The sequence below is a fragment of the Lepus europaeus genome, chromosome 12 (assembly GCF_033115175.1).
Source record: "Lepus europaeus isolate LE1 chromosome 12, mLepTim1.pri, whole genome shotgun sequence".
NCBI lineage: Eukaryota > Metazoa > Chordata > Mammalia > Lagomorpha > Leporidae > Lepus > Lepus europaeus.
Window position 1 is genome coordinate 58,898,961 of NC_084838.1, and position 26,650 is coordinate 58,925,610.

General features: G+C 44.0%; 1 long non-coding RNA gene across 5 annotated transcripts in view; it reads left to right on the forward strand.

Moving 5' to 3' along the window:
- The window catches only part of LOC133771843 (uncharacterized), a 132,722-nt gene that overhangs the window by 17,791 nt on the left and 88,281 nt on the right, over window positions 1–26,650 (forward strand). For all 5 annotated transcript variants that reach the window (XR_009867637.1, XR_009867641.1, XR_009867640.1 and 2 more), the window contains exon 2: window positions 5,195–5,291. This is a non-coding gene — a long non-coding RNA (uncharacterized LOC133771843). The remainder of the gene's footprint in view (window positions 1–5,194; window positions 5,292–26,650) is intronic.

Sequence of the window (26,650 nt, forward strand, 5' to 3'; positions counted from 1 at the left end):
TTTGGCAACCCCAAAAAGAGAAATGCAAGGAGCTCGTCCACATGGGCCAGGGGGCAGATGGAGGCAGGGCTCACATGCAGCGTGGAGGCATCAGTATAGCCATATGCTTGTTTGGGGCTGGCTTCCATTCTGCTCGGTCAGTGGTAGGCCATATTGGTTGTTAAATATTTTGACTATCAACATTGGGCAGAGGTTAGACTCCCCTGGGCCCATGTGGTTTAAGCAGAGTAGCCACTTAAAATACACTCGACAGCTTAGATAGTCAGAGAGCACATTAGTATTTGAGAGTCTGGAAGACACAATCCGTTCTGTCCATTCCAACATGGAAGTGGGGAAACGGTTGCACCCTGGTGCGGTGAAGGTCGTTTCACTACGTCAGTGCTGCAGAAACCCTTCTGGAAGGGTGCCTGGCAGCTGAGTGGGGTGGGATGGGGACTTCCTTCAGAACCGTGTTACAGAGACTGTTGCTTGCAAAAGTGGGAACTAGGATCGGGAAACTGCATGCTTTTGCTGGAAGAGAACTCACAGATTACTGGGCCCAAACCCCTTCCTCATGACAAAGATCAAAATGGTGAGGAGAACAGAGAGACAGTTCAGTGGCATCTGGAAACAGATGTGTGTGCACACTTGCTTTGTTCATTTGGTTGTATATTCAACATTGAGTGTCCATGAGTAGGCACTGTGTTAGGTACTGCCCTGGATGCTGGGAATACAACACTGATTTAGTCACAGATTCTGTCAGTATCACCCTGCATTCCCAACAGGAAAACGGGCTCATTGAGGACCAAGGTTGAGTGTTTTCTCATTCATGGCTAACAGAACACCGATTTTTTTTTTTTTTTAACCATGATGTCAATGTGTCCGACTCTAGGTGATGATTTGTGATTAAGTCAAGATTGGCAATTATTTTTTGTTAAAGGGCTAGACAATAAATATTTTAGTCTTTGTGGTATATAGTATTTGTTTTTTGTTTGTTTGTTTGTTTTTGACAGGCAGAGTGGACAGTGAGAGAGAGAGAGAGACAGAGAGAAAGGTCTTCCTTTTGCCATTGGTTCACCCTCCAATGGCCGCCACGGCCGGTGCATTGCGCTGATCCAAAGGCAGGAGCCAGGTGCTTCTCCTGGTCTCCCATAGGGTGCAGGGCCCAAGCACTTGGGCCATCCTCCACTGCACTCCCTGGCCACAGCAGGGAGCTGGCCTAGAAGAGGGGCAACCGGGACAGAATCCAGAGCCCCGACCGGGACTAGATCCCAGGGTGCCGGTGCTGCAAGGCAGAGGATTAGCCTACTGAGCCACGGCGCCGGCAGTATTTGTTGTTACTACTAAACTCTACCATTATAGTGCAAAAGTGGCTACAGACAACACATTAATTGGTGTGCCTAATAAGATTTGTAAAACCCCAAAACTTTACTTACAAAAAATATGGTAGGCTGAATTTTTTCCAAGGGCTATAGTTGCTAATCTTTAATTCTAGAACCAAGACGTTGGTTTCAGGACCTCTTCACACTCTTAAATACTATGGAGGACATCAAAGAGCTTTCATTTATGTGGGTTATATATAGTAAAGTTTTATATATCATAATTAAAATTGGGAATTAAAGGATTTATTTCACTTAATAATTAAAAATTATATATTAGCATAGATAACATATGTTTTATGGAAAACAACTATGGCTTCCAAAACAAAAAGAATTAGTGACATATTGTTTTGTATTTTCACAGATCTCTTTAATACCTGGCTTAATAGAAGATGGATGGATTCTCATACCTATTTCTCTGTTCATAGTGGTGGGGTTGGGTGGCTTTTATTGAAATTTAATCTGTACAGAGATGTGTGGCGTTAGAACCCTCTGAAAAGTCTTTAAGACCCTCAGGACACTCTTCTCTTTGTGCTAGATTCTCAGTTCCCCAGCTTCCCTTGCAGCTGTGGTTACCTTGTGACCCAGTTACAGCTTGCCTTGTGCTAGCTATTGAACTTGGACAATTTGATTATGGGTTTCATTTTCAAAACAATAAAAATAGTGCCTAAGTCCTCTGAATGTTGTAAATATTTAATAAATTATACAGTAAAGCACCTTTCTTGATGTCTGGTATGTAGTAAGTATATGAGTGACACATGAATTATCTTAATGAAGATGATGATCAGTTAGATCTTAGGAATATCTGTTTGGGGTAGCACTGGGTAGGGCTTCCTTTCCTAGCTTCCTTTCCACTAAAAGTGTGACACAGCCACTCCTCTAGTCCCAGAAAGCAGAACTTCCATCAGGCTGTAAACAAAAGGGAGTAGCAGAGAGAAATAACAGCAAGCAGGATAAAACTGGAATCAGAAAACCATTGCAACTGAAATGTGTTGGTCAAACGCAGTCCCAACATTGAACCTATGCATTCGTTACTCTGTCATTAGGCTTTGAATGGCTGATGAGTTGCTGGTACTCACTTCACTTACTAGCTCCTTGGTGATAGGCAGAATTCTTTTTTTTTTTTTTTTAAGATTTATTTATTTATTTGAAAGGCAGAGTTACACAGAGAGAGGTCTTCCAGCCACTGGTTCACTCTCCAAATGGCCACAACAGCCAGAGCTGCACCCGATCCAAAGCTCAGAACCAGGAGCAGGGTGCAGGGGCCCAAGGACTTGGGCCATCTTCTATTGCTTTCCCAGGCCATAGCAGATAGCTGGATTGGAAGAGGAGCAGCCGGGACTAGAACTGGTACCCATATGGGATGCCGGCACTGCAGGCAGTGGCGTTACCCACTGCGCCACAGCACTGGCCCCAGATAGGCAGAATTCTGAACACGTCCTCCCACACGATTCCTTGTTATTATATAGGGACTGCTGTGAATGGGCTCTACAGATGTAATTAAGCTTACTGATCAGCTGAACAAGAGAGAGAGAGTGCTGGAGAACCTGAATTACCCAGCTGGGCCCAATCTAATCACTGAGCCATAAAAGCAGAGACACTTCCAGCTGGAGACAGAGCAATGTTGTGGGAGAGAAAAGCAGGAAAGAGAAGGAATAGAGAGATCTGAGAGACTGGATGCCTGAGAAGGGCTTAGCCACTGCTGACATTGACGATGAGGGAAGCGGGACTGGAGCAAAGAAACGTGCGTGTCTCTAAAAGCTGGCAATGAACCCAGTTGAAAGTCAACGTCCAGATGAGGACCTTATTCCTCCAACCTGATGGAACTGAATTCTACCACTGACCTCTTTGAGCCTGGAAGCCGATTATCATCCAGAGCTTCCAGTGAGGATCACAGTCCTGAAGACATCGTGATTTTTTTTTGTAAGATCTGGTAGGACTTTCTGACCTGCAGACCTTTTCGATAACAAATTATATTGTTCTAAGCCACCAAGCAATTGGTAATTTGCTGCAGTAGCAATAGCAAACTAATATATATCCTCTTATCACGTTTGGTTTGGGTACATCCTGCTGGCCTTATCTTATTGCACGCTGATCAGAACAATCTGTACACCTAAGCAGGACACCTTTGTTTATTACTTAGCACAGAGTGGCTCCTCGTTGTGTAAACCTAATCTGACAGAATACGTGATAGACTAGACCAGTGACTCACTGTGGCTTCAGCCGAAACCGTGTTCACAAGGAATTCTCTCACCACTTGGAAGGCAGAAATGGCTGCATTAAGAGTATTGCATTTCCTCTCCACCTTTATTTTTCCTTTCCAAATTGTAATGGATCCTAGAAGGGCTAAATGCCTTTTCCTTTACCATCCATGTAGGAGGGATTCAGAAGCCCACAGATGCTGGGGTTCTGCCTTTCTTGCTTTTGCTGATTTGGGGGAAAGTGAGAGGAGGTTTAGAACGGGAGTCAGTGCTGAGTGGTCTCGCTGCCTCCATGGGGCCTAGGATAGAAACAGCAGGAGCAAGGTAACCTGTTCAGGAATCTCACATGTGTGCTGTTTTTCCCTGGTGGAGAAAGCAAGCAGAGTTATGTTCCCAATCCTGACCTTCTCGTTCATGTAAACATACTTGGCTGCAACAGTAATGCTCAAAGAACTTTCTTGTTTTTCTCACTTGGATAACTGAGTATTGCAATGGTTGGTGACCTGAAAACCCCAACAAAATCCACACCAACTTGGTTTCAGTTTGGAAAGTCACCAGCAGATTTAATCCAATTTATTCTGGCCCTGCCTCGTGGCTCTCCAGCATTTGGTCCCAACGTTAAGTTTGGTTCAGGAAGATGTGCTCAGTAACCTGTGTAGCCTGCAATTGCTTGTCTGGACTGTGACAGCTTTAACCTTGTACTCCAGCTTCAGTAGCAGGGCAGTGGTTTTTCTTGATCCAATGACATCCCTGTGTTCAGGATGGATTGAATGGAAGCATTGCATTTTCTCTTTGCCCCCCAGCCCAATTTCCTGTGCAGAATGAGGGTAAAATCAAGGGACAGTGTGAACAGGAAGAGAAGGGATACCCCTGCAGCAGCTATGCCTTGTCGGGTGTGTGCACGCACCTGTGCACATGCCGCTGCAGGACTCAGCAGGGCTCCTGGCTGCTCCCGCTCTGGAATCCCGATGGCACCTCCAGCTTGAGCTGCAGCCTAGCCTGAGCTGGTGCTTCCACAACTCCTTTCCCACAGCAAAAGTCGAATCCCCTTCCAGATCAGGGCCACGTCGTTAAAAACAAAGCTTTACAAAGTTTCCCCAAGAGTTGCACAACGCTCTATGGGATGTTTGTAGCATGGTGCCTTAGCCGTTTCTCTAGGAGGCACTCACGTTTGCTGTGAAGATCCTTGGATGTGAAATCCTGTATGTCTTATATCTGGTTCTGATCTGAGACCAGCAGTTGCAAACACCCTAAAAGGGTTCTGCGTGCCAACTCCAGAAGGACATCTGACCCTCTCAGCAGCAGTACCTGGAGAATGCCAGGGTTATGTCTTTCATGTCCTCCAGTGCTAGAATCTGCACATCCAAGCCTTCGCTGACACAATACTAGGGAAACAACAGAAATGTTTTCTCTTTTATGAATCACTGACAGGGTGGAATTTAAAATGTTTTTTAAAAATATATTTGCTTTCATTTTATCTGAAAGGTGGAGAGACAGAGATCTATTCTCTGGTTCACTCCTCAAATGCCTCCAGTAGCCATCTTTGGGAAGCCAGGAGCCCAGAACTCCATCCAGGTTTCCTACTTGAGTGCAAGGGAGACCTAAGTAATTGAGCCATTTTCTGCTGCCTTCCAGGGAGTGCATGAGCAGGAAGCTGGATCAAAAATGGAAGAGACAGGACTTGAATCAGGCACTCTGATGGCGGATGTGGGCATCCCAAGCGGTGAATCAAGTAAGCTGCTGCTCCAAATACCCATCAGTTCAGGAGCAATTTCATAAAATGTATTTGTATTATTATCTGTTTGCATTACCTCTTTTATCATTTGCACACGTCTTTTGCTGTTTTTGAATTCATACTGTTTAACATATTCTATGAATGCTTTAGGTATCAGTGGTAGTATTATTTAACAGAGTTGTGAAATATTTTTTCCATTTTTAGTCTTGATTTTTTGATGTACGGAAGATACTTTTAAAAACCTTTTAATTAAAATAGGTATCTTTCCCTTTGTACATTCTTTCATTGTTCTTATGTTAAGACATTCTTTCCTTTGCAGGTATTATTTAATATTTACTCTTTCTAATTTTTATAGACTGGTTTTATATTGTGGTTAATGATAGCAGTTTGAGAACTTTCTCCCTAAACTCTGTTTTCATTTATGAAGCTATTTGTTTTTCATCAGGAAATTATCTTTTTTTCCTGATTGTAGAAGTAGTATTTGCTTAATTCAACAATCAGAATTGATAAACATATGAAGTAGAAATGGAAAGTCACTTATAATTATCTCAGATCATCACATCACTGTTAATTTATAAAATTTAAAAAAATGTATATAAGGGGAATAAATTTGATGTATTTCATAAATACAAATTTAAGAGCATGGCAATACTTCCCAACCTAGCCTCCCAACCTCCTTCCCCCCTTCCTTTCTTATTTTTCTTTTAGTTTTACAATGATATACATTCAACTTCTTTTTAATCACAAGATTAACCCTTAACTAAATAAAGAATTCAACACATATTAAGCAGAAAAACCAGTGTTCTTCAAGGGTATAGACAAAGGTTATAAATAATAAATCTGAAAATGTCAGTTTAGCTCATATGCATTATTTTTTTTTGTACTCTTTATATTATTTACCACAAATCAGGGAAAACGTATTTGTTTTTTAGGGATTGGCTTATTTCCCTAAACCTAATGGTCTCTAGTTGCATCTGTTTTGTTGCAAAAGGCAGGATTTCATTCTTTTTCACAGCTGAGTAGTATTTCATCATGTATATATAGCAGTTTCTTTATCCAGTCATCATTTAATGGACATATGTGTTGATTCCATAACTTAGCTATTGTGAACTGAGCTGCTGTAAACATAGGGGTACAGACAACTCTTTCATATGCTGATTTCCTTTCCTTTGGGTAAATTCCTAGGAGTGGAGTGGATGGGTCATATGGTAGATTTATTTCAGATTTCTAAGGAATCTCCAGCTTGTCTGCTATAATGGTTGTACTAGTTTACATTCCCAACAACAAGAGGTTAGGGTACCCTTTTCCTCCACATCCTCACCAGCATTTGTTATTTTGTTTTATTTTTGGTTGATTGCCATTCGAACTGGGGTGAAGTGAAACCTCATTGAGGTTTTTATTTGCATTTCTCTGATGGCTAGTGATCCTGAGCACCTTTTCATGTGTCTGTTGGCCATTTGGATTTCATCCTTTGAAATATGCCTGTTCTTGTCCTTAGCTCATTTCTTAACTGGGTTATTTGTTTTGCTGTTGTTCAGTTTCTTGAGCTCCTTATGTACTCTGGATATTAATCTTTTATCACATGTACAATTTAAAAATATTTTCTCCCATTCTGTTGGTTACATCTTTACTTTGTGGAGTGTTTCCTTTGCTGTGCAGATGTGAAGCTTAATATAATCCCAATGTCTATTTTTCCCTTTATTGCCTGTGCTTCTGTGGTTTTATCCAAGAGGTCTGCCTATGCCCATGTCCCCTTTGTTTTCCTCTAGTAATTTGGTGGTTTCAGGTCTTAGATTTAGGTCCCTGATCCACAGTGAGTTGATTTTTATATAAGATATAAGGTAGGGGTCTTCTTTCATTGTTCTGCATGCAGAGATCCAATTTTCCTAATACGATTTGTTGAAAAGACTGTCATTTCTCCAGGGAGTGACTTTAGCTCATTTGTCAAAGATTAGTTGGTTGTATATGAGTGGATTAATTTCTGGAGTCTCTAATCTGTTCCATTGGTCTACATGTGTATTCTTGTGCCAGTGCCAGACTATTCTGAGTATAACATCCCTGTAATATGTCTTGAAATCTGGTATTGTGATGCCTCCAGCTTTATTTTTATTTGTAGGATTGCTTTAGCTGTTTGGGGTTCCTTCTGATTCCATATGAATTTTAGGCTCTTCATTTCAGATCTAAGAAGAAGATCTTATAGGGAAGGAGCCTGCTACTTTAGCTTAAGAGAAGATAATTTTGAAAAAGTGGAAAGAGTGCAGTCTCAGGGAAGAGTTAGGGAGAAAATAGAGGAAATAGGCAAATTGGAGGGAAACAGTGGACCTATGTGGAGGGTGTGGATTTGTACAACTCAGGACCCCAGCAGCCGAGAGCCTCTGCATCAGCATGGGAGAGTGAGGTGACACCAGACTGCAGCTGCCCAAGCCACTGGGAAAAAGGTGTAGGAAGAGCCTGGAGGGAATCTGGCTTGGAGCCCTGTGGGGGATAGTTTACTTGCCAAACTAGAGGAGAAAAAACAAAGGGAGGGGTATGCTTCTATCTCCCTAATCACCCTGCAATGGCGTCCTGTAACAAGCTGATAGAGAGCAAGCACAATTTTGGACATATATAACAGCTGTGCCAGCCCATGTCGGCACCCAGAAACCAGCCAAGCAGAGACTCCTGAGTCTGGTGGGGAGAACAGACAGGGGGCTGGCTGCTCAGGAGGCTTGTGTGCTGAGACTCTGAAAATACTGAGGCTGTGTGGGAGGACTCAGGGTGTGGCTGTGACTTTGGGCAGTCACTGTGGGAGGCTCCACACACTCAAGACTCCCTGGTTACCTGGTGGCAGACATTACTGGGGAATCTGAGCTCACACTGAGGACTGCACAGATCCTTTGTGAGGTCCTTGTGGCAGAGCGGATGAATAATATACCCATGGGGCTAGCACCCAGGAACTGGTCTCCTTTGAGGAGAGGAGCTCAACTGAGTCTATGCCAGCAAACAAGGACAAAACTCCCCTCTAATTAGAGAGAGAGAGATTTACCACGCCTAACCTGGTGCGTCACCTCAGACATGCCCTTCACCCTGAAGAACTGAACTGAGCTCCTTGGCCATACCCACCACGTGCCTATAGGTGTTCACTGAAAGCAGACACTCCACTAATCTAGAGGCATAGTACAAAGATAAAAGCCACCACCGTGAAAAAACAAAGAAGAAAGCAATAAGTGTCTCTACAAATACTGTATAACAAACACACCAATTCAAGAAATGAGAATAAGGAAGACAACATGACACCACCAAAAGAAAATAGCACTTCAGTGCTAGATTGTGAAGATGATGAGATTGAAGAAATGCCAGAAATGGAATTAAAAATATTGACCATAGGATTATTAGAAGTAATCAGAAGCAAATGCACGAACTAATGAAATCCGTATATTACATGAAAGAAAATTTCTCCCATGAAATTGAGATTTCAAAGAGAAATCAAAATGATATCTTAGAAATGAAGAATTCAATAGAACAAATAAAAAATGCATGGAAAGCCTTAACAACAGAAATGGTGAAGCAGAAAAAAGAAAATCTGACTTAGAAGACAAAGCAGAGTAAATTATGCAGTCATATGAAACACAGGAAGAAGAAATTAGAAAACTAAAAAACACTGTTGGGAATCTACAAGATACTATCAAATAACCCAACATACGGTTCTAGGAGTTCCTGAAGGCCTGGAAAGAGAGAAGGGATTAGAAAGCCTTTTTAGTAAGATAATAACAGGAAATTCCCCTGATTTGGAGAAAGAAAGGGACATCCAAGTACAGGAAGCACATAGAACTCCTAATAGACATGACCAGAAAAGATCTTCACCATGACACATTGTAATCAAACTCTCCACAGTAAAACATAAAGAAAAGATTCTAAAATGTGCATGAGAGAAATGCCATATTACTTGCAGAAGATTAGACTCCCTGTCTCACAGAGAGAGAGAGAGATCTTCCATCTGCTTGTTCACTTCCCAAATGGCTACTACAGCTAGAGTTTGGTCTGTCCGAAGCTAGGAGCCAGGAGCTTCACCCAGGTCTCCCATGTGAGTACAGGGGCCCAACCACCAGGCCATAGCAGAGAGCTGGATTGGAAGTGGAACAGCCAAGTCTCGAAACTGCACCCATATGGGATGCCAGCACAGCAAATAGCAGCTTTACCCGCTATGCCGCAGCGCCGGCCCCTGAACTCATTTTAAAAAGCAGTGATGTAGTAGTCTATAAATTATTTAATCATCCCTCTACTTATAAAATGTAGATATTTCAATTTTCTTTATTAATAACAATCAGCAACAAACAGTCTTATACAGGAATATTAGTACACCTATCCAATTATTATCTTAGAATAATACTTAGGCAATCATGGATCACTATAAGGATAGAAATGCTTAAAAGTATTTTTACAAGTTTCAATATCTATAAAGGATATATCATTTTGTCCCTTTACAATTGATTTTGTTTATTTATAGTTTCTGAATACTGAATACTATCACTCTTTCTAATGTTTCAAATCTGACTAATAAAAATGTATTTTAAGGTTAATTTCATTGCTGATTTGTAGAACTAAACTGTGATACTTTCTTTATCATATATATTTTTTTCTTTATTTTTCTTTATTCTTTTGACACTGGGATGTATTGATTATTATATCTCATTTTCTGCATTCTCAATATTCTGCTGCATGCCTTTCTTATTGGTCAAGATTCCTACAGTAAGCTTAAACAATAATCGTGTGAACCAAAATATATCTTGCAACATTACCACACTGGGAATAGCATAGAAATGTTGTTTTCAGATTTCAAATTCCTTTAATATAATCCTCATTTTTAGAATTATTATCAAACTGAAAAACTCATGTGAAGCCTATTTTGTATTTTTGACTGTAATGTTTGGAAGGTTTGCCCACATCTTAGCTTCTAGCTATGTATGTATAAATTTTTGTTTCTCCTCTACCCACTCATCCCTGGTGTTGTGCCCTCTAGGACACATTCCTGTCTCAGTGTGAACTCCTGCCCTGCCTGTTTGCCTCTAGACTCCAGCTGAGGGGGACGGTGAGCAGCAGGAACATTCCTGGAAGCTGCTCCTTTCCTAGGACAGATGAAAGCAGCCTAACCGTAAAGCAGGGAACTGAGAACCACATAGATTTGTATCATGTTTTTCAGTACAAACCAAACCTGTCTCCAACTCTAAGTCCCCTTAGTGTAATCCCAGTTCTCCAGTGCTATCACTTTTCCAATGCTATTCTACCCCAGAGGGTTGAAGGAGTGTACAAACATGAGGGTGGACAAAGAGAGTAGCTTACTTAAATGGTTAAAATCTCTTTTGCAAAATTGACAGGCTTTGCTCTGTGCGAGGGAGCGATATCAAGGGGGCACCATTCACAGGATGGGTGTCATGGAGGTGTGTATTTGTTAGTGCAGTCTTCTGGCAGTGATGATACAGTGTCTCATACTAATAGAACAGAGCTATTTCAAGGCTGTCTGATTGATGGACACAGTCCTAAGAGGCAGGTGTGTGTTTCTTTTTATTTTTTTAAAAGCAACTTTCATTAAACATTTAAAAAATATTTTCATTTTATTAGAAGAGCAGAGAGATAGAGAGCAATCTTCCCTTTCTCCTTTATTTCCTAAATTCCCACAACAGCTGAAGCTAGAGCAGGGACAGAGATCTGGGTCTCCCATGTGGGTGGCAGGAACCCAAGTAGTTGAGCTATCACCCACTGCCTCCCAGGGAGTGCATAAGCAGGAAGATAGAATTGGGAACAGAACCAGGACTTCAACTGCAGCACGCTGATGTGGGATGTGGGCATCCCAAGTGCTATCCAAAGCAATCACATTCCCCAAGTATGTGTTGTATTTAATGGAGATGCGTACGAATTCCCAATACAAAGGCTAGATACAGGTCAATGACAGCCCTGTGTTGGGGAGCTGGCATGTTTCCAGTCAGCGCAAGTTCCACCTGGGATTTATCTGTAGTCTTCTTTCCAGAGCATTGCTGCCTGCAATTTTTTTTTTAAAGATTTTATTTATTTTTGTGAGAGGTAGAGTTAAAGACAGAGAGAAAGAGAGAGAGAGACAGAGAGAGGTCTTCATCCAGTGGTTCACTCCCCAAATGGCTGCAACAGCTGGAGCTGTGCCAATCCAAAGTCAGGAACCAGGAGTTTCTTCCAGTTATCCCTCACGGGTGCAGGGCCCAAGCACTTGGGCCATCCTCCACTGCTTTCTCAGGCCATAGCAGAGAGCTGGATCAAAAATGGAGCAGCCAGGACACGAACCGGAGCCCTTATGGGATGCTGACACTGCAGGCAATGGCTTTACCCGCTATGCCACCATGCCGGCCCCTGCTGCCTGTGATTTATAACACTTTATTTTACACACTCTCATCCCTGATCCCTGGTGGAGTTTAAGTTCCCCAGGGACATTGTTCCAGAAGATATCCTTTGCCCCAAAGGAAGCTACTAAATTTCAAGGGTCAATACATAACTGCTTTTGGCCAAAGCTATTGGAGAACTGACAATTGGTGGGTCTTCATCTTCCAAATACAACATAAAATGAACATACAGCAAAATCAATATAGATACTTGAGGGGAAGACAAGCAATATGTTAGTATTTGTTTCATCAGATAAATCATCAAGAAAAGGCACTGGATTTTGAAAGTGATTTTAGCTCAGTTTTGTTGAAGGGGCATGTATTCAAGAAACTAAAATTGTTCTGTATAATTCACAACTTAATCTTCAGTATGTTTTTAAGAGCTCAAACTTGATAAGATCACATAAGCACCTCCTCTGATGGTTACAGTTAAATAATGAGGATGGATGTATTAGCTTTTTGTTACTACAACAAAATACATGAGACAAATACTCATGAATCAAAGAGGTCTGTTTAGCTCACAGTTTTGGAGGTTCAAGTCCAAGATCAGAAAGCCCCATTGGGTGGGCATCAGGGTGGAGGGGGGTGGTGGCAGATGGTAGTGGGACAGCACTTGAAAAAGAAGGATTTTATGGTAAGCCAGGAAGCAGACAGAGAGGTTGGGCCCAAGCTCAGGCTTTTATGATAACATTTTGTCTGGACTGCCTGTAACAGCAAGGCAAAGCCCCACCTCTAATCACCTTAATTGGATTGTTTCCACCCTCTTAATACTGTTTAGAGTATGACTTTTGGATTTCATGTCCTGTGTGAGCTCAGGAGCTAAATCATATGCAAACCACAGCATATGGGGACAGTCGGTGTTATTCGCTATAGGGGAGAAGGAACTGTAGCTCAAGGATCTATCTTCCGGTTGTTTGATGAGTAGACTGGGGAATGTTACGGTTTTTTCTATGCTGCCATGGCTGTTAACATGGTTTGAATGCAACAGGCCATCACTTCTCCGCCACATACAGTCATCCATGTCTACTTAAGAGCTGCCACTAAACAGCTCTTCTGGGCTCTTCTGCTGTTTCCTGTGCCAGCCTGTCTGGACATCCTGCTGCTCTTAGACCCAACCATTTCCCTCATGCGGCTGCTTTCTGCAGTTCTCCCTGCCCTCATTCCCCACCCTCATTTTCCCCAGGAACCTTTCTTCCTCACACCCCATCCAATTTTCAAATATCTCATCCTCCAAGGTTTATATTCAACTACTACTACCACGAGGTACAGTGAGTCACCAACCCAAGAAATCTCTCAGCGGTTTGGGCAAACTCACTCCTTCATTGACTGCCTGCCTCAGTTTTCCAGCTGAATTCCATGTTTTTCTGTTTTAGAGGTTGGTGGACCTTAAGGCAGAATCCTTGGTCCCTTCTCTTCTTGGCCATCTCTACACACTCTCCCTACATGATTTCATCTAGGCTTATGCTATTTATTAAACATCATCATCAACACACAACTGACTTCCAAACTTGTCTCTTCAGCCTAGAACTTTTCTGAACTCCAGGCATGACTACACAAGCACCACAAATCTTTGCTTGAATACTAACAGGTTTCTCAAACTCAGTATGTTCTCAAATGCTCTCTTCGCCTGCCTGAGCCAGCTCCCAATCTGATGGAAAGGAGCCATATTCTCTTCTCCCAGCAACTCAGGCCAAGCTGCTGTCCTCACCCTTGACTTCTTTCCTTCACATTCTTCAACCATTATTTTTTTTATTTTTTATTTTAATTTATTTGAGAGGGAGGCAGGGATGGAGGAATTTTGAGAGAGAGAGAGAGAGAGAGTCCCATCTGCTAGTTCACTCTTCAAATGCCCACCAAGATCAGCCTGGGTCAGGTCAGGACTGAAGCCAAGAGCTGGTAATTCCATCCTAGTCTCCCACATGGGTGGCAGCGACCCGGCCACTTAACCCATCTCCTGCTGCCACCCAGGGTCTGCATTAGCAGGAAGCTGGGCTCAGGAGCCAGAGATGGGTGGGACTGAACTCAGCACTCTAACATGAGACATGTCCCAAATGCTATCCCTAGAGGAATGTTGATCAAATGAAAATATATATACATTAATCTCCTACTCAAAGCCCTCTGAGGGCTTCCTCCATATGCACAATGAAATCCACAGTCCTTGCCTACAAGGCCCCACAGGCTCTGGGCTCTGTCCCCCACCATTCTCTCCTGTCCCCAGCCCAGTCACCTTGCCCTTCTGCTTTTTGCTTCTACATACCAAGGACAGGCCTGCTGAAAACCTTTGCAGTTCACTTTCTATGCATAGTTTCATGTTTTTGTGCAATTTTCTACCTCAGTGAGGCCTTTGAAGCCCAGCCCTATTCAATACAGTTCCAGCTTGCTTCACCTGAACCTGTGAGACTTTTCTTCATAGTGTTTTCCTGGAACTATATGTTCACCTGTTCCTTTTTGCTCTCCCCATCCCTAGCACAAAAGTGTAAGCTCCCTGAGGGCAGTGACTTGGTCTGTTCTGGTCACTGTTACACCAAATAGCCTTGAATAGTGCCAGGCACATAGTAGGTCTTCAGCATATTTGCTGCTTATGTGACTAAGTGAGTCCACATCTCCATCTGTCAGATATATCGGCCTTTTTTGCACCTGCCTGTGCCTATCTTTTCCTCCGCCTGCAGTTTGCAAACCAAGGCCTCTTCTTGCCCCTTTGAGTTGTCTACGTTGCTCACGGAGCCCTGGATCTTTGCTGTGGACTTGAGCTGGAGGGACTTGTCTGAGCTCTTGAGAGGTGAGGATCACTAGATGAGCGCTCTGCACTAGGACGTGGATTCTCTGGGAGGCTTGTGCTGTCGAGCTCTCTCTTTAAGAAGAGAAGAGGAACCTGAGGGGGTGGGCGGGGGAAGGGGATGTCTCAGAAGTGGCTCTCACTAATGCCAATGCTGCCAGCTTGCTTGGTGGAGCAGGGCTTCCCTCCAATGAGCAGGCCGATGAGAACAGATGGGCAGTGAGATCATGAAAGTAAACTTTCTGCCCTCTCCTTGGGCTGCGGTGACACTGGCTGGAAGGAGAGAAGACACTTGCAGTCACTCCTAGGGGACTGCGGTAGTCCCTACATACTAAGCAGTCCCCTAGAAGAAGGAGTTAGCACCCAGAATCCAGCAGGACCCTCTTGAGGTAGGGGGGACTGGACTGCGTGCGGGTTGTCAGCAGCAAGGGGTGGCCAGTTCACCGGAAGACTGTCCCACAAAGGCTCCACCTCCGGGCACCTGGCTGGCTGTCAGCAGGATGGGCTGAGCTGCCCACTTATTCTGCCGTTAACCCCGGTTACCATTTCACCCTGCCCGGCCGACCTGGCTCCACCACCTAAACCCAAAGCTATAAATCTTAGTCAGGACTTCTGGGCGTGGGGCACCGAGGCAACCCTGACGCTGATTCCTTAAGAAAACTCATTTCTTGTAATGTGAGCCCTGCCGAGGATGGCCACGTCAACTTATTAGACTTTTTACTCGGCTGTATTGATTCTGCTTACCCCGATGCGGCCCGTAATGCTGGCTAATGTTATTGACGAGCCATCAGTCTTGCGCAGAAGTGTGGGGCTTGCAGCTCTTTCCGAACCACAAAAACCTCTTGGTGGACAGTGATGGAGAGGAGTGGGAGGCCGTGAGTGGAGCTCTTGGGCCAGCTTGGTGGAGGCTGGGCTACATTAATGAAAGACGGACCCTTGGTGGCGAGAGACAGATGCGCCTCTCCAAAAGCCATTTATTTATGAAATAATTATGAACGCACAGTTGAATCATGGATTTTCATTACTGTGTGTGTCCAACACTCTTTCTCAGTTCATATTTTGTTGGAAATGAACTGCCCTTGGTTACGGGGAGGGAGGGCCAGGGGACACCTTCAGGCAGGCATCTTGAGCGATTTCCTCCATCCGTACACCCAGCCACTCCCACCCCAAAGGCCCTCCCTTCCCTATGCCATTTGTTGAAGGAAATTCATCCAAGTTGGGCCCAGCTCTGTCTCCAGAGGGAGTTCAATTTTAATCTGTTCTCAGAAGAGCCAAAGTTTTCTACCCTCTTAGTCTGCCAAGAAAAGTCTCCCTGGAAGGAGCTCAGCCCTCTGGGACCAGCAAAGAGGAAGCTGCTGATGCTTGTGGGCAGGGGGAAAAGAGATCCTTACCACCCCCCACCCCACCCCCTAACACTGGCTTCTTCAGAGCAGAGGCCTGCAGCTCATCAGCTCAGCGTATTCAAGCCAAAGCCAGGGATGAAGGGATGGCCCCGAGCCCCACCCTCTTCACTGCCCTGCTCTGGAGGGGAACCTGGGTGACCAGTTAATGTTGGGTCTCATGCTGTGCAAGTCTGTAGTGTTGAATCTGATCCCAAAGCCAATAGAGACGGGGAAAATGTAAATTAAGGGCTTAATGTCAGGCTTTCACTCTCTCCATTGACATTAGGGGTGCAGAGGAAAGAATTGGGCCAATCCTGCAAAAGCCTAGATGGAAACTTCTAGAAGTCTTCAGTGAAGTTGGCTGTGCGGTTATTTCTAGCAGGGCTGCTGAAGAAGCAAATGGTCACAGCAGGTGTTCTGGTGGTTTCAGGTCTGTTTTAAGGAGTGGTAGGCTTCAGCATCACTCCGTTTGGTCTCCCCAGTACGTGTTCATCTCTACCTAACCTGTGACTCTTCATGTGTTCGTCCACCCACTAGGCTGAAAACTCCTGGAGAGCCAGGACAGCATCGTGGTGGTTTTTTAAAAAAAGTAGTTTTTTAAAAAACATATTTGAAAAGTGGAGAGACAAAAAAACAGAAACAGAGATAGAGACCAGCAGAGAGAAATGTTCTGTCCACTGATTCACTCCCCAAATGCTTACAACAACTTGTCAAGGGCAAGTTGAAGCCAGGAGCTTGGAACCCAACCTGGATCTCTCACATAGGTGGCAGGGACCCATCTTCTGCTGCCTTCCAAGAGGTACATTAGCAGGAAGCTGGAATCAGGAGCCAGAGCTGGGTCTTGAACCCAGACACTCTGATATGGGATGCAGGCACCCCAAGCAGTATATTAGCAACTGTGCCATATATCCACCCCTGTGCCAAATGCCTGCCCCTCATGTCAACCTTGAAGCTTAGCGCATGATAAGGATTTCCTGGATGTCTGCTGGATTAGTGAAGATGTCTATTTTTTAATTGATTTAGGACTGTACTAGAGACTATTATCTCCAATATTTGCTGTCCAATACTCCTTAAAAGTCCGCTTGATCAAAATGGCCCTTTTGGTAGCTTATGTGATGTAATCTATATCCACACCTGGTTTTGAAAGCTGTTATAAAATGGCAGAACTCTTCCCTCCCCAGAAAGTCAGAACCTGAACCCCACGAGTACAAAATAGATAAAATGGAGCTACTTTAGAAGAAAAGAAATGCCATGGTAGTAAGTCAAGGTAATCGGTATCAAGCAATTTGTTTCCTAAGGCCCTGGTCACCTGTGTGTGTCCAAAGGCAGAGGGGCAGCAGGCAGTGAAGACAGAGAGACCAAAATTAATCAAATAATATCACCTGGTTCCTGAGCCATTGCTCCCATCACACACATTCCCATTTAAACACTCATGTTCATGAAAACACACACACAAAACCCACACTTACACATGCCTAAAGACATACACACTCATATTAAGAGGAAAAGAAAAAAGAGCAAAATTTGATTTTGACCCTTCAAAGGGTGAACTTTCCCTGATTTTCCAGTCTTCATAGAAACAGGAATATAACAGATGTCATGCCCTGTCATCTTCACAGAGCTAGTGTCTTCTTAAGTTTTGAACTTTTTGGAGCAGTAGCTTTGCTCTGCTAATGGCTTCACAAATTAATTATTGGATCCGTTGCCAGTTTTGAGCCTGGTGACCTTGAGCAAGTTACCCTTTTATTTGTTTCTTCCAATGTGAAATGAGGACAACGTATTTGTCTCAGAGGTTAGTTGGGAGGATGAAATGGAGAATAGATGTAAATGCCTGTGATGGTGCATGGCGTAAAGCAAGCATCCAAATCCTGTTCTGCATTATTTCACAGGGAATGTATTTTTTAGATGAGAAAACTGAGACTAATGGTCAAATAATTTGCCCTCAGCTACTAACCCTGCCACCAGAGAAGGAGTCTCTTCCAGACACAGTGCCAGTGCCTCTGGGGTCACCTAAAGCTGATGGCACCTACTGGGTCCTTGGCCGGGGAATCTGGCCTTCTTCTCTGAAGTCCCTAACACCCATGTTTTCACCGTCTGTGAATGGTTGATGCCTACAGCATGGCTCTCATTGTCTACCACTGTGAGGTCCAGGATGATCGTATGATCAGACTTTCTGTGTAGCCCAGAGGTTGTAACATTGATCACCAATATTGGGTGGGCAATGCAGAGCTTGGTGGCCCTTGGGGGAGCATACCTTGTCCGTAAAAATAGGGATTTCGAAAATAGATGCAGTCAATATATCCCATTAATAGGAGCTGCAGAGGTTGCTGCATTCTTCACTGTAATGGCCTTCCTGGGGGCAAGGGGCACAACTGCTCAATCACCTCCTGTGCACTCATGGCACATCTGTCTTTGCTCCTTTTCTTAGCTAACGGAGGCAAAATTAAGGACTTTCCAACTTTGATTGATTTCTTCTTCTTATGAAAGCATTGTATGTCCTATTTAACAGAGAGAAACAGAAAAATACGAAGTATTTTTATTTTGCCTTGAGAACCTTGGGCTGACCAGGTGAATCACTGGAGCACACAGATGGGCTCCCTGGCCCTGGAAATTATCACCAGCCTTAAGTCACACTCATCTCCATTCAGTGCTGGCAAAGTCAGGGACTCTCTGCTCTTAAAGTTCCTGCGTTTGTCTAGAGAGCTACGGTCTACACCAGGTGGCAAGATAGTGCTAAGAGGAATTTGAGAGCATAAGGATGAAGTGAAGATCATTGAGTGGTGGTCAGAGTGAGTTCAGAAGTTGACTGGAAGAAGTGGAACCGTTCTGCCAGGGATGAGATGAATGGGATCGATCAGTCTTAATCATTGCACAGGAAACAAACCTCTGGAAGCACACGTCTCAGGCTTCAGCTAATGCAGGCTCTTCCATGTGGCACTCCCAGTGTTCTGGAAACAGTCATACTAGGACAGCTGAAGGGAGACATTCTGTCCCTGTGCCTCCAGTGTATACTTTTTGAGAGATGGGACTTAATTATCTGAAATCATTCTACAGCCACAAAGTGCAGAATTTGTATTAAATGGGCTGCACTTGGGGCAGTCTGAGAAGAGAGAAGTCAGCTTTTGATGATCCAGGATAAATGTGGAGGCTGTAGGTAAGTGACTGTGATGACAGAAGGAAAGGAAAGGAACCCCTAAGGGGAGGAGTCCTGGAAATCAGCACACTGGTGAATCTACATGGCAAGCTCAAGTTCCTAAAAAACCCATGCTACCACCTAAGAGAAATGTAGATGCTAGGAGGGAAAGCCAAATGGGCTATGCCAAGTCCTACAACTTGGTTTGACCTGGCTTTCAGATGCCACATTAGAGTCCTGTTGACCTAGATCACTAAGTTGTGACAAACACCACTGAAGAAGAGTCGTAGGCCTTGGAATAAACCCAAGACTAACATAGCAAAGAGCAGGTGGAGGGGTAGGGAGCTAGGGAAGAGAAATGTAAGGCAAACAAATGGAGGAGATGTGTTCAAGGAGGCCTTTGTATCCAATGGGAGTACAAGCTTTGGAAAGTTCCAGAAAGATAAGAATTATAAAATGGACATTTTGTTTGGGAGTTAAGGTTTTCTTGAGGACATTTAAGAGAACTCTTTAATGAACACATAATTATTCTTCGGTGTTTAAATTTAACTGAAAAGTGATCTCTGTTAAATATAAGATTGGGAATAAGAGAGGGAGGAGATGTACAATTTGGGACATGCTCAATTGGACTTGCCCCAAATGGTAGAGTTAGAAACATGCCAGGGGATTCCAATTCAATCCCATCAAGGTGGCATGTACCAATGCCATCTCACCAGTTAAAGTGATCAATTTCAGTTCACAGTTGATCATAATGATAGGATTAAGAGTCAAAGGGATTACATAAACAAGACTAGTGGCTGCTAATACTAACTGATAGAATTAAAAAGGAGAGAATGATCCAACATGGGAAGCAGGATACACAGCAGACTCATAGAATGGCAGATGTCCTAAATAGCACTCTGGCCTCAGAATCAGCCCTTAAGGCATTTGGATCTGGCTAAAAAGCCCATGAGAGTATTTTAGGCATGGAAAGCCAAGACACTCTGGAGGAAAAAAAAACAAAAACAAAAACAAAAAATAGCTAAATGAAAGATCTCTGCAAGTGAGATCCCAGTGGAAAGAATGGGCCATCAAAGAAGGAGGTACCTTTCTCTGAAGGGAGGAGAGAACTTCCCCTTTTCCTATGACCTTGTCTGAATAAGATTGAAGTTGGTGAACTCAAAAGGCTTCCATAGCCTTGGCAACTCATGACTAGAGCCTAGGGTGATTACTGACACCATAAACAAGAGTATCAATTTGCTAAGTCAACAATAGGAGTCACTGTGCACTTACTCCTCATGTAGGATCTCTGTCCTTAATGTGTTGTACAATATGAATTAATGTTATAACTAGTACCCAAACAGTACTTTGTGTTTCTGTATGAGTGCAAACTGTTGAAATCTTTACTTAATATATACTAAATTGATCTTCTGTATATAAAGAGAATTGAAAATGAATCTTGATGTGAATGGAATGGGAGAGGGAGTGGGAGATGGGAGGGTTGTGGGTAGGAGGGAAGTTATGGGGGGGGGAGCCGCTGTAATCCATAAGCTGTACTTTGGAAATTTATATTTGTTAAATAAAAGTTAAAAAAAAAGAGAGAACATTTTCAGTAAAGTCATTTTGTAGGAATCAATTAGAGAAAAGAGTTTAAGGGAGAGAATGGGAAGAGAAGAGGTAGAGGTAAGATGTATTGATGTCTGGATCCAAAGGCCAGAAACTGAAAAGGAAGCCATAAACAGGATGCAGGCTGAGTAGGTGAATGAGGTCAAGGTAAAATGCTTCAAACTGGGCATGAATGCTGCATGTCTGCATCATGTGGAAGTGAACCAAGGGAGTGTGAAAGATGGGAGAGTGAGAGCGAGCAAAGATGAGCCCTGGAGAATGTTCTTTGCAGACTCAAGAGGGCTGATCTGAAGGAAGAGGGAGGAGAAATTTAGACTGGAGGGAAGCGTATAGGGTCAATGACTGAGGAGAGGCAGAGGAGTTTGGAAGGCAGACGCTCAGAAGACACAGGATACAATTCTGGTACCATGGGACTGTGACTTTCTCCAAAGTCGAAGGTCAAATTGGCTGCTGCTAGGAAAAGCTAAAGGAGAGTCACAGAAGAAGCCCGATGGGTCAGTGGTCAGAGAGAGAAACCAAAAGTTCTTTCTCCCCCAGAAATCAGCTGGAAAGAAGGTGCCAAGCTGCTAGGGGAGAGGGTTGCGGAAGAAAACTTATTCCATTTTTGAGTCCAGGGAGTTAGAAAAATGGGTTGCCTCAGGGGAGGAAGTTGAGGTTTGAATTAGAAGCTTCAAGGGAAAGGGGACCACTGTGAATGCAAGAGAGGGTGCTTCCAGAACATGTTCCCTCTGCCAAATGTCAGAGCTACCAGACCATTACCTTTCTGGCCTGCCTGGGGCATCTGAACACATTCCCAAAGCATCTGTGAACCTGCTTGTTGTGAGAGGCTGGAAACAGAAGCTAAAGTTAGCATTCTTTTTTCATCACAGCTCTAGGGGAGCAGAGTGGGGACCAGTAAAGGCCACCCAGTTGAAACACAGACCCAGTCTAGGGACTGAGCCACACACCAACCTAGGCAGGGATGCAAAACGATGGAAAGCAAGCAGGTTCAGAAAACTTTGGGCAGAATTACTCAGAATAATGAGCTAAGGTTTCTGTCTAGCAAAATCTTGTGTCTAATAACCCAGTCATCCCTATCCACCAACCCTGGGATCCTGGAGCAGCCTCTAATGGGAACCAGGCCCTCAGTATTAATAATGAAAATAATGATATTAAATAACAACTTTGCAGTATACTACATTCAAGTCATTGAACTTTCTCAATACCCAGTGAGGGAAGTCCCATTATCATCCTACCTTCAGGTAATAGAGGGAGGAACCGACACTTTAAGTAATTTGTTCCAAGGATCCCCAACCCATATCTGGGTCCAGAGTATGACCCAAGGCAGTTGGTGCCCCTTTGGTGACACTGTCACCATCATTATTCTCAAAGTGCATGTTGAATGGCCTCTGTATGCAGGGCACCCTGGGTTTCACTTCCGGTCCTTAGCATGTTACAGTGGGGCACTAGTTTTGTGTCCTCTTCCATGTCTGTGCCATCTGATTAGCTGAATAAAGGCAAGTGAAGAAATGGGTTTAAATGAATGGGAATTGCTCTTTGTCCTTAGCTTAGTGAATGTGTAAGACACATCAGTTATCTGAACAAAGCCATACATTAATTTACCGCCAGTAAAACTGGATGCCTCTTGCCATCATTGCTTCTCCTTGGCCTCAAGACCAATTCAGTTCAGTGCTTGCTGTGGGTTCATGCAGGAAGGAGTCAGAAATGCCTCGACTCAGTCTGTCCCAATTTCAGGTTGACACTTCTCTAACCCAGGTCTTCAGTCTGCTGTTTTCTTTACTGGATTTGCCTCTGTGCCCTAGTTCTGGCCTTGATTATCTCTTATCTGTGCAACTGTAATAGCCTCTGAACAGATAGAAGCAGGGGATTTAGAGTCAGATGGATCTGAATTTGATCTCAACTCTACTACTTATTTGTAGTTGAACCCTTGGGCAAATGCCTGGATCTCTTGGACTTCAATTTTCTTATCTGAACAATATGGAAAACAATACTTTACCTCACAGGTATGTGAAGATGGAATGGAAGTGATCACATCAAGAGTCTAACTAGCACAGGGTCACTGTCAATGCTATTATAACTCATGGGTATTATTATTAGATCTCCCACCTTAAAACCAGCTATATGTCGCTGCCAGATTAATCTTCCAAAAATACAATTCTGATCATGTCACTTCCTATCCTGCAAGAGCTGCAACTGCCAACAGAGAAAGTCTGTTTGGGATGGGAGTTACTTACCTCATTTTTCCCTTTCTAGGTGCCAGAATCTTGACTACACAGTCAGGTAGTTCCTGCTCAGCCCACTCTCTATAAAAATACCTGGAGAGGATCTTCAGTGTACAAAGACAATACAAGAGTTTGTTAATCATGGTTGAACCCACCTAATGGGATGAGACCAATATCATTTTCATTGTTTGGTTATGTTATGCATACTTATACAATGAGATAATTTTTGGAAATGTTGACAGAATCTCTTCCACCCCCCCATCCCACTGTACTTTCTCTGGCCCTTTGCCCCCCTTCAATTAGGCTAATCATTCAGTGTTTATTGCCTGGGGGAAATAATGTGATAGGAGAAGGCAAAGAATAGGAAAACCTCTTCCTGGCTGTTGTTTCTAAAATCTGAGAAATCCTAGAGAAAGAAATAGCCAATTGACAAAAGAGAAAGGAGAAATTCTAGATTAAGAGCCCATGATGGGGAGACAGAGCTGAAGGGAGAGGACTCTGCTTGAGGACACTCCCACTGCAATCAGTCATCTCCGAGTCTACATGAGCCCACCCCTAAGGCTCTTCTAGTTCCTCTTCCCGCTCTCTGCTGAGAATTTTCCCTTCATAGCTGCTAGAAGGTTCTTGACCAACCTACAAGGGAAAGCTCCTCTATGCTCTGAGACTTTGCCTCAACCCATTTGACCAACTCCAAAAATCTGCCCTCAAAATCTCTGCCAGGCCAGCAAGGATTCAAACATACCATAATTGTCTGTTACACACCAAGTCAGCAGGGATTCAGTTCATGTTAATGGAATATGTCTCTATTCCAGTTGGACATTAATCTATCCCTCTCCAAAGAACAAAGCTCTGATGGAGAGATGGCAGAGTGGTTACTCTTGAGATGAAGGAAGCTGTTTGGTGCCTCTTAAAATTGAGACCACCTGGGTGATATGAAGGTAAATTTCTGACTTGATCAAAGAAGGCGCTTGCCCCTACCCTTATGACTAGGGAGCTTCTCCTCCAGTCACCTACTTGATTAGTGCTTCCAGAGAGAGAGCATTAGAAACAGAGTTGATGCTGTTGCTCAGGATAGGCAATGAGGTGGGTCACCCAGCCTAGGAAGAGTTCTGTGGTAGACTGTCCCATTGGTGTCCCCCATTGAACCATGCTTCCTGTGGTATGGGTCCCCTCCCACATGGACTGTAGACTTGGCCATGGAACTTGCGTAGTCAGTGAAACATTAGCAAACATGAAGCTGGCAGAGACTTGATAAGAGCTTGCACATGTGCCTCAACCTCTAGGCAACTCCCTCTTAGGAACTAGCTGCCACTTTGTAAGGAAGCTGATGAAGAACCCAGGAGAGAGGCCATGTCGGGGTAAACCAACCCATATCAGCTCTCAGTTGTATCGATTGCCAAAGAGTGGGTGGCTCCTTCATGGACTTCCCCTTCCCACTGCCTCCTTTCTCCCAACTCATTGAAGCCATCTGAGAGAGTGCAGCAGACACACATGGAAGAGAATTGAGCCAACACCCATGAAGCCTGTTCAGGTTGCAGAATCATGAAAAACTAAATAGTGGCTGTTGTCCAAATTTGGGATAGTTCATTATGAGGCAATAGATAAGAGTAACACCTTCTTTCTAGAGGATGTTTTTCCTTCCAGTTGCAAGGACTTCCCAAAGGGCAATGAACTTGTCCAATTTTAGCACTATATCCTAAGTCAATAAAAGTCCAATAGATATCTGTAGAATTCATGACATGAGATCAAGCACCACATTGCTTTGCAATGGTCTGTTTACTTGCTATTTCTTTCTTCTAAACCATGAGCCACCTAGCCTTGAAGCTTCCATTTGCTGTTGATGAATAGTTGGCAAAATACATATGTGCAACAGTATATTAAATAGTACTTTATTGTCTGTGGAATTTTGGTTGTTCTAAAGCTAAAAGCAATGAGCCATAAATACCCCTACATTCTAAAGATTGGTGCTAGATACATTCTCAGCACTTGCTAGCAGATTTTTTTTCTGAAGCTTTAGTCCATCCTTCATTTCCAATCTCTATTATATGTAAGATAATGACAGAGAGGCACTAGGGATTTTTGATTTGGGTGTGAAGCTAGTTCCAGACAGCCTGGGTTCAAATCCCTGCTCGGCCACTTCCCAGATGTGTGACCTTGGCCAAGTTCCTTAACCACTGTACTTCAATTTACTTATTTGTAAAATGGGGTGATGAAAGCATCCACCTCACAGGGAGTCTGTGAAGGTTAAGTGAGTTATTATATATGGACCTGGTAGTTTCATATATAGAATTCTTAGTGCCCAGCTCAAAGTAAGGACGTGTAGCTGTCAGCTTTCATCAGCATCGTCAGAATGAGCCCTGAGCCTCTTTCAGAAGAGAATTTGCTGCCTTGGGGAGAGACATACATTTACTAGTGGAGGAACCCCAAGTTTGAGGTGGTTAGCTGGAGCAAGATTACAACATGTCAGTCACGCTCCTCCTCCACCCTTCAGATGAGTGAGTGAACTGGGGAACCATCCAGACCCTTCTTGGGCTTCATGGGGGTAGACGTGGTGAGGGCATTCTTGACCAACTTAACCTCTAACCCCTGGCACATTGGAGGGACCCAGACTGGAAAAGTCCAAAGAAGAAGAATGGCATAGGAAAGAGAAAGGTCTAAGGCAGGTGTGAGGCTGTGAGGCACACGTGCAGGATTTCATGGGTGACGATGCTGAGTTTTCTACCAGGTAATGGACATTGTGGGCTGTCTTAGAAGTAGTGCCCTCTTGATAGGGCTGTGCCCAAGAGGATGACCTTTCCAGCCCCCCAGGGAGATGGGGTGGGGAGGATGGGAGGAAGCACTGCAGTACCTGTGGATGACAGATCACAGGTTTGGAGTCTGCAACCCAGGCAGACCATGCAAATCTCAACTGCACAGCTAAGTCAATAGACCTTTTTGTCCTTGCTGTTGAGTGAGTATTTGTGTTCTCCCCCCAAATTCTTATGTTGAAGCCTAATCCCAGTGCATGTCATTCGGAGGAAGAGCCTGTGGTGGGTGTCTGGGTCACGAGGACCAAGCCCTCATGCAAAGGATTAGTGCCTGCACTGGTTTGAATGTAGGCATCCTCCCATTCATATGTTGGAAGTGAATCAGCAGTGTGACACTATGATGAGCTCTCTGCCCTCAGGAATGGGATTAATACCCAAGGGAACTGTGTTGTCCCTCTTTGCCATGTGGGAGCACTGCAAGGAGCTGCCATCTACAAAGCAGAGAGCCCTCACCACCCACTGAATCTCTTTGCACCATGACCTTGAACTTCCCAGGCTCCAGAGCTGAGAGAAGTAACTTCTGTTGCTTATAAGGCTCCAGGTTTGTGGCATTTTGTTATGGCAGTCTGAACCGACCTGGATCACCTTTTACCACCTGTCTCCCCTCCTTTCCTGTGACAGCCCTGGAGGGAGAGCAAGTGGAGAGGGATTCTGGGGGTCAAGGGAAGCCCTCTCCTTCCCAGCTGCAGGCTGCTCACTGAGCCTAGCTTTGACTGAAGGAAGGGAGGGCTTGAATCGGATGAAAAGTTAAGCATTCCTATTAGAATGATCTAGATTTTGAGAATGAGACTTTCCCAAGGCCTGAACCTGGTTGGCAATGCTCTGTGCTCAGCCTGAAATGCCAGCCGGGGAGGCGGCTGTGCACGGTGTGTGGGCACAGAGGCTGCCGTGGGGAGGCATGAGGCTGTCGCTGCAGCCTATTCAGTTACACTGACATCACCTCATTTCTCACCACAGCTCTTAGAGGTAAATTGTTGTGTTCCCAGCTTTCAGAGGCTTAACACGTCACCAGCTTGCCCAAGGTGCCACCCCCTACACACATACA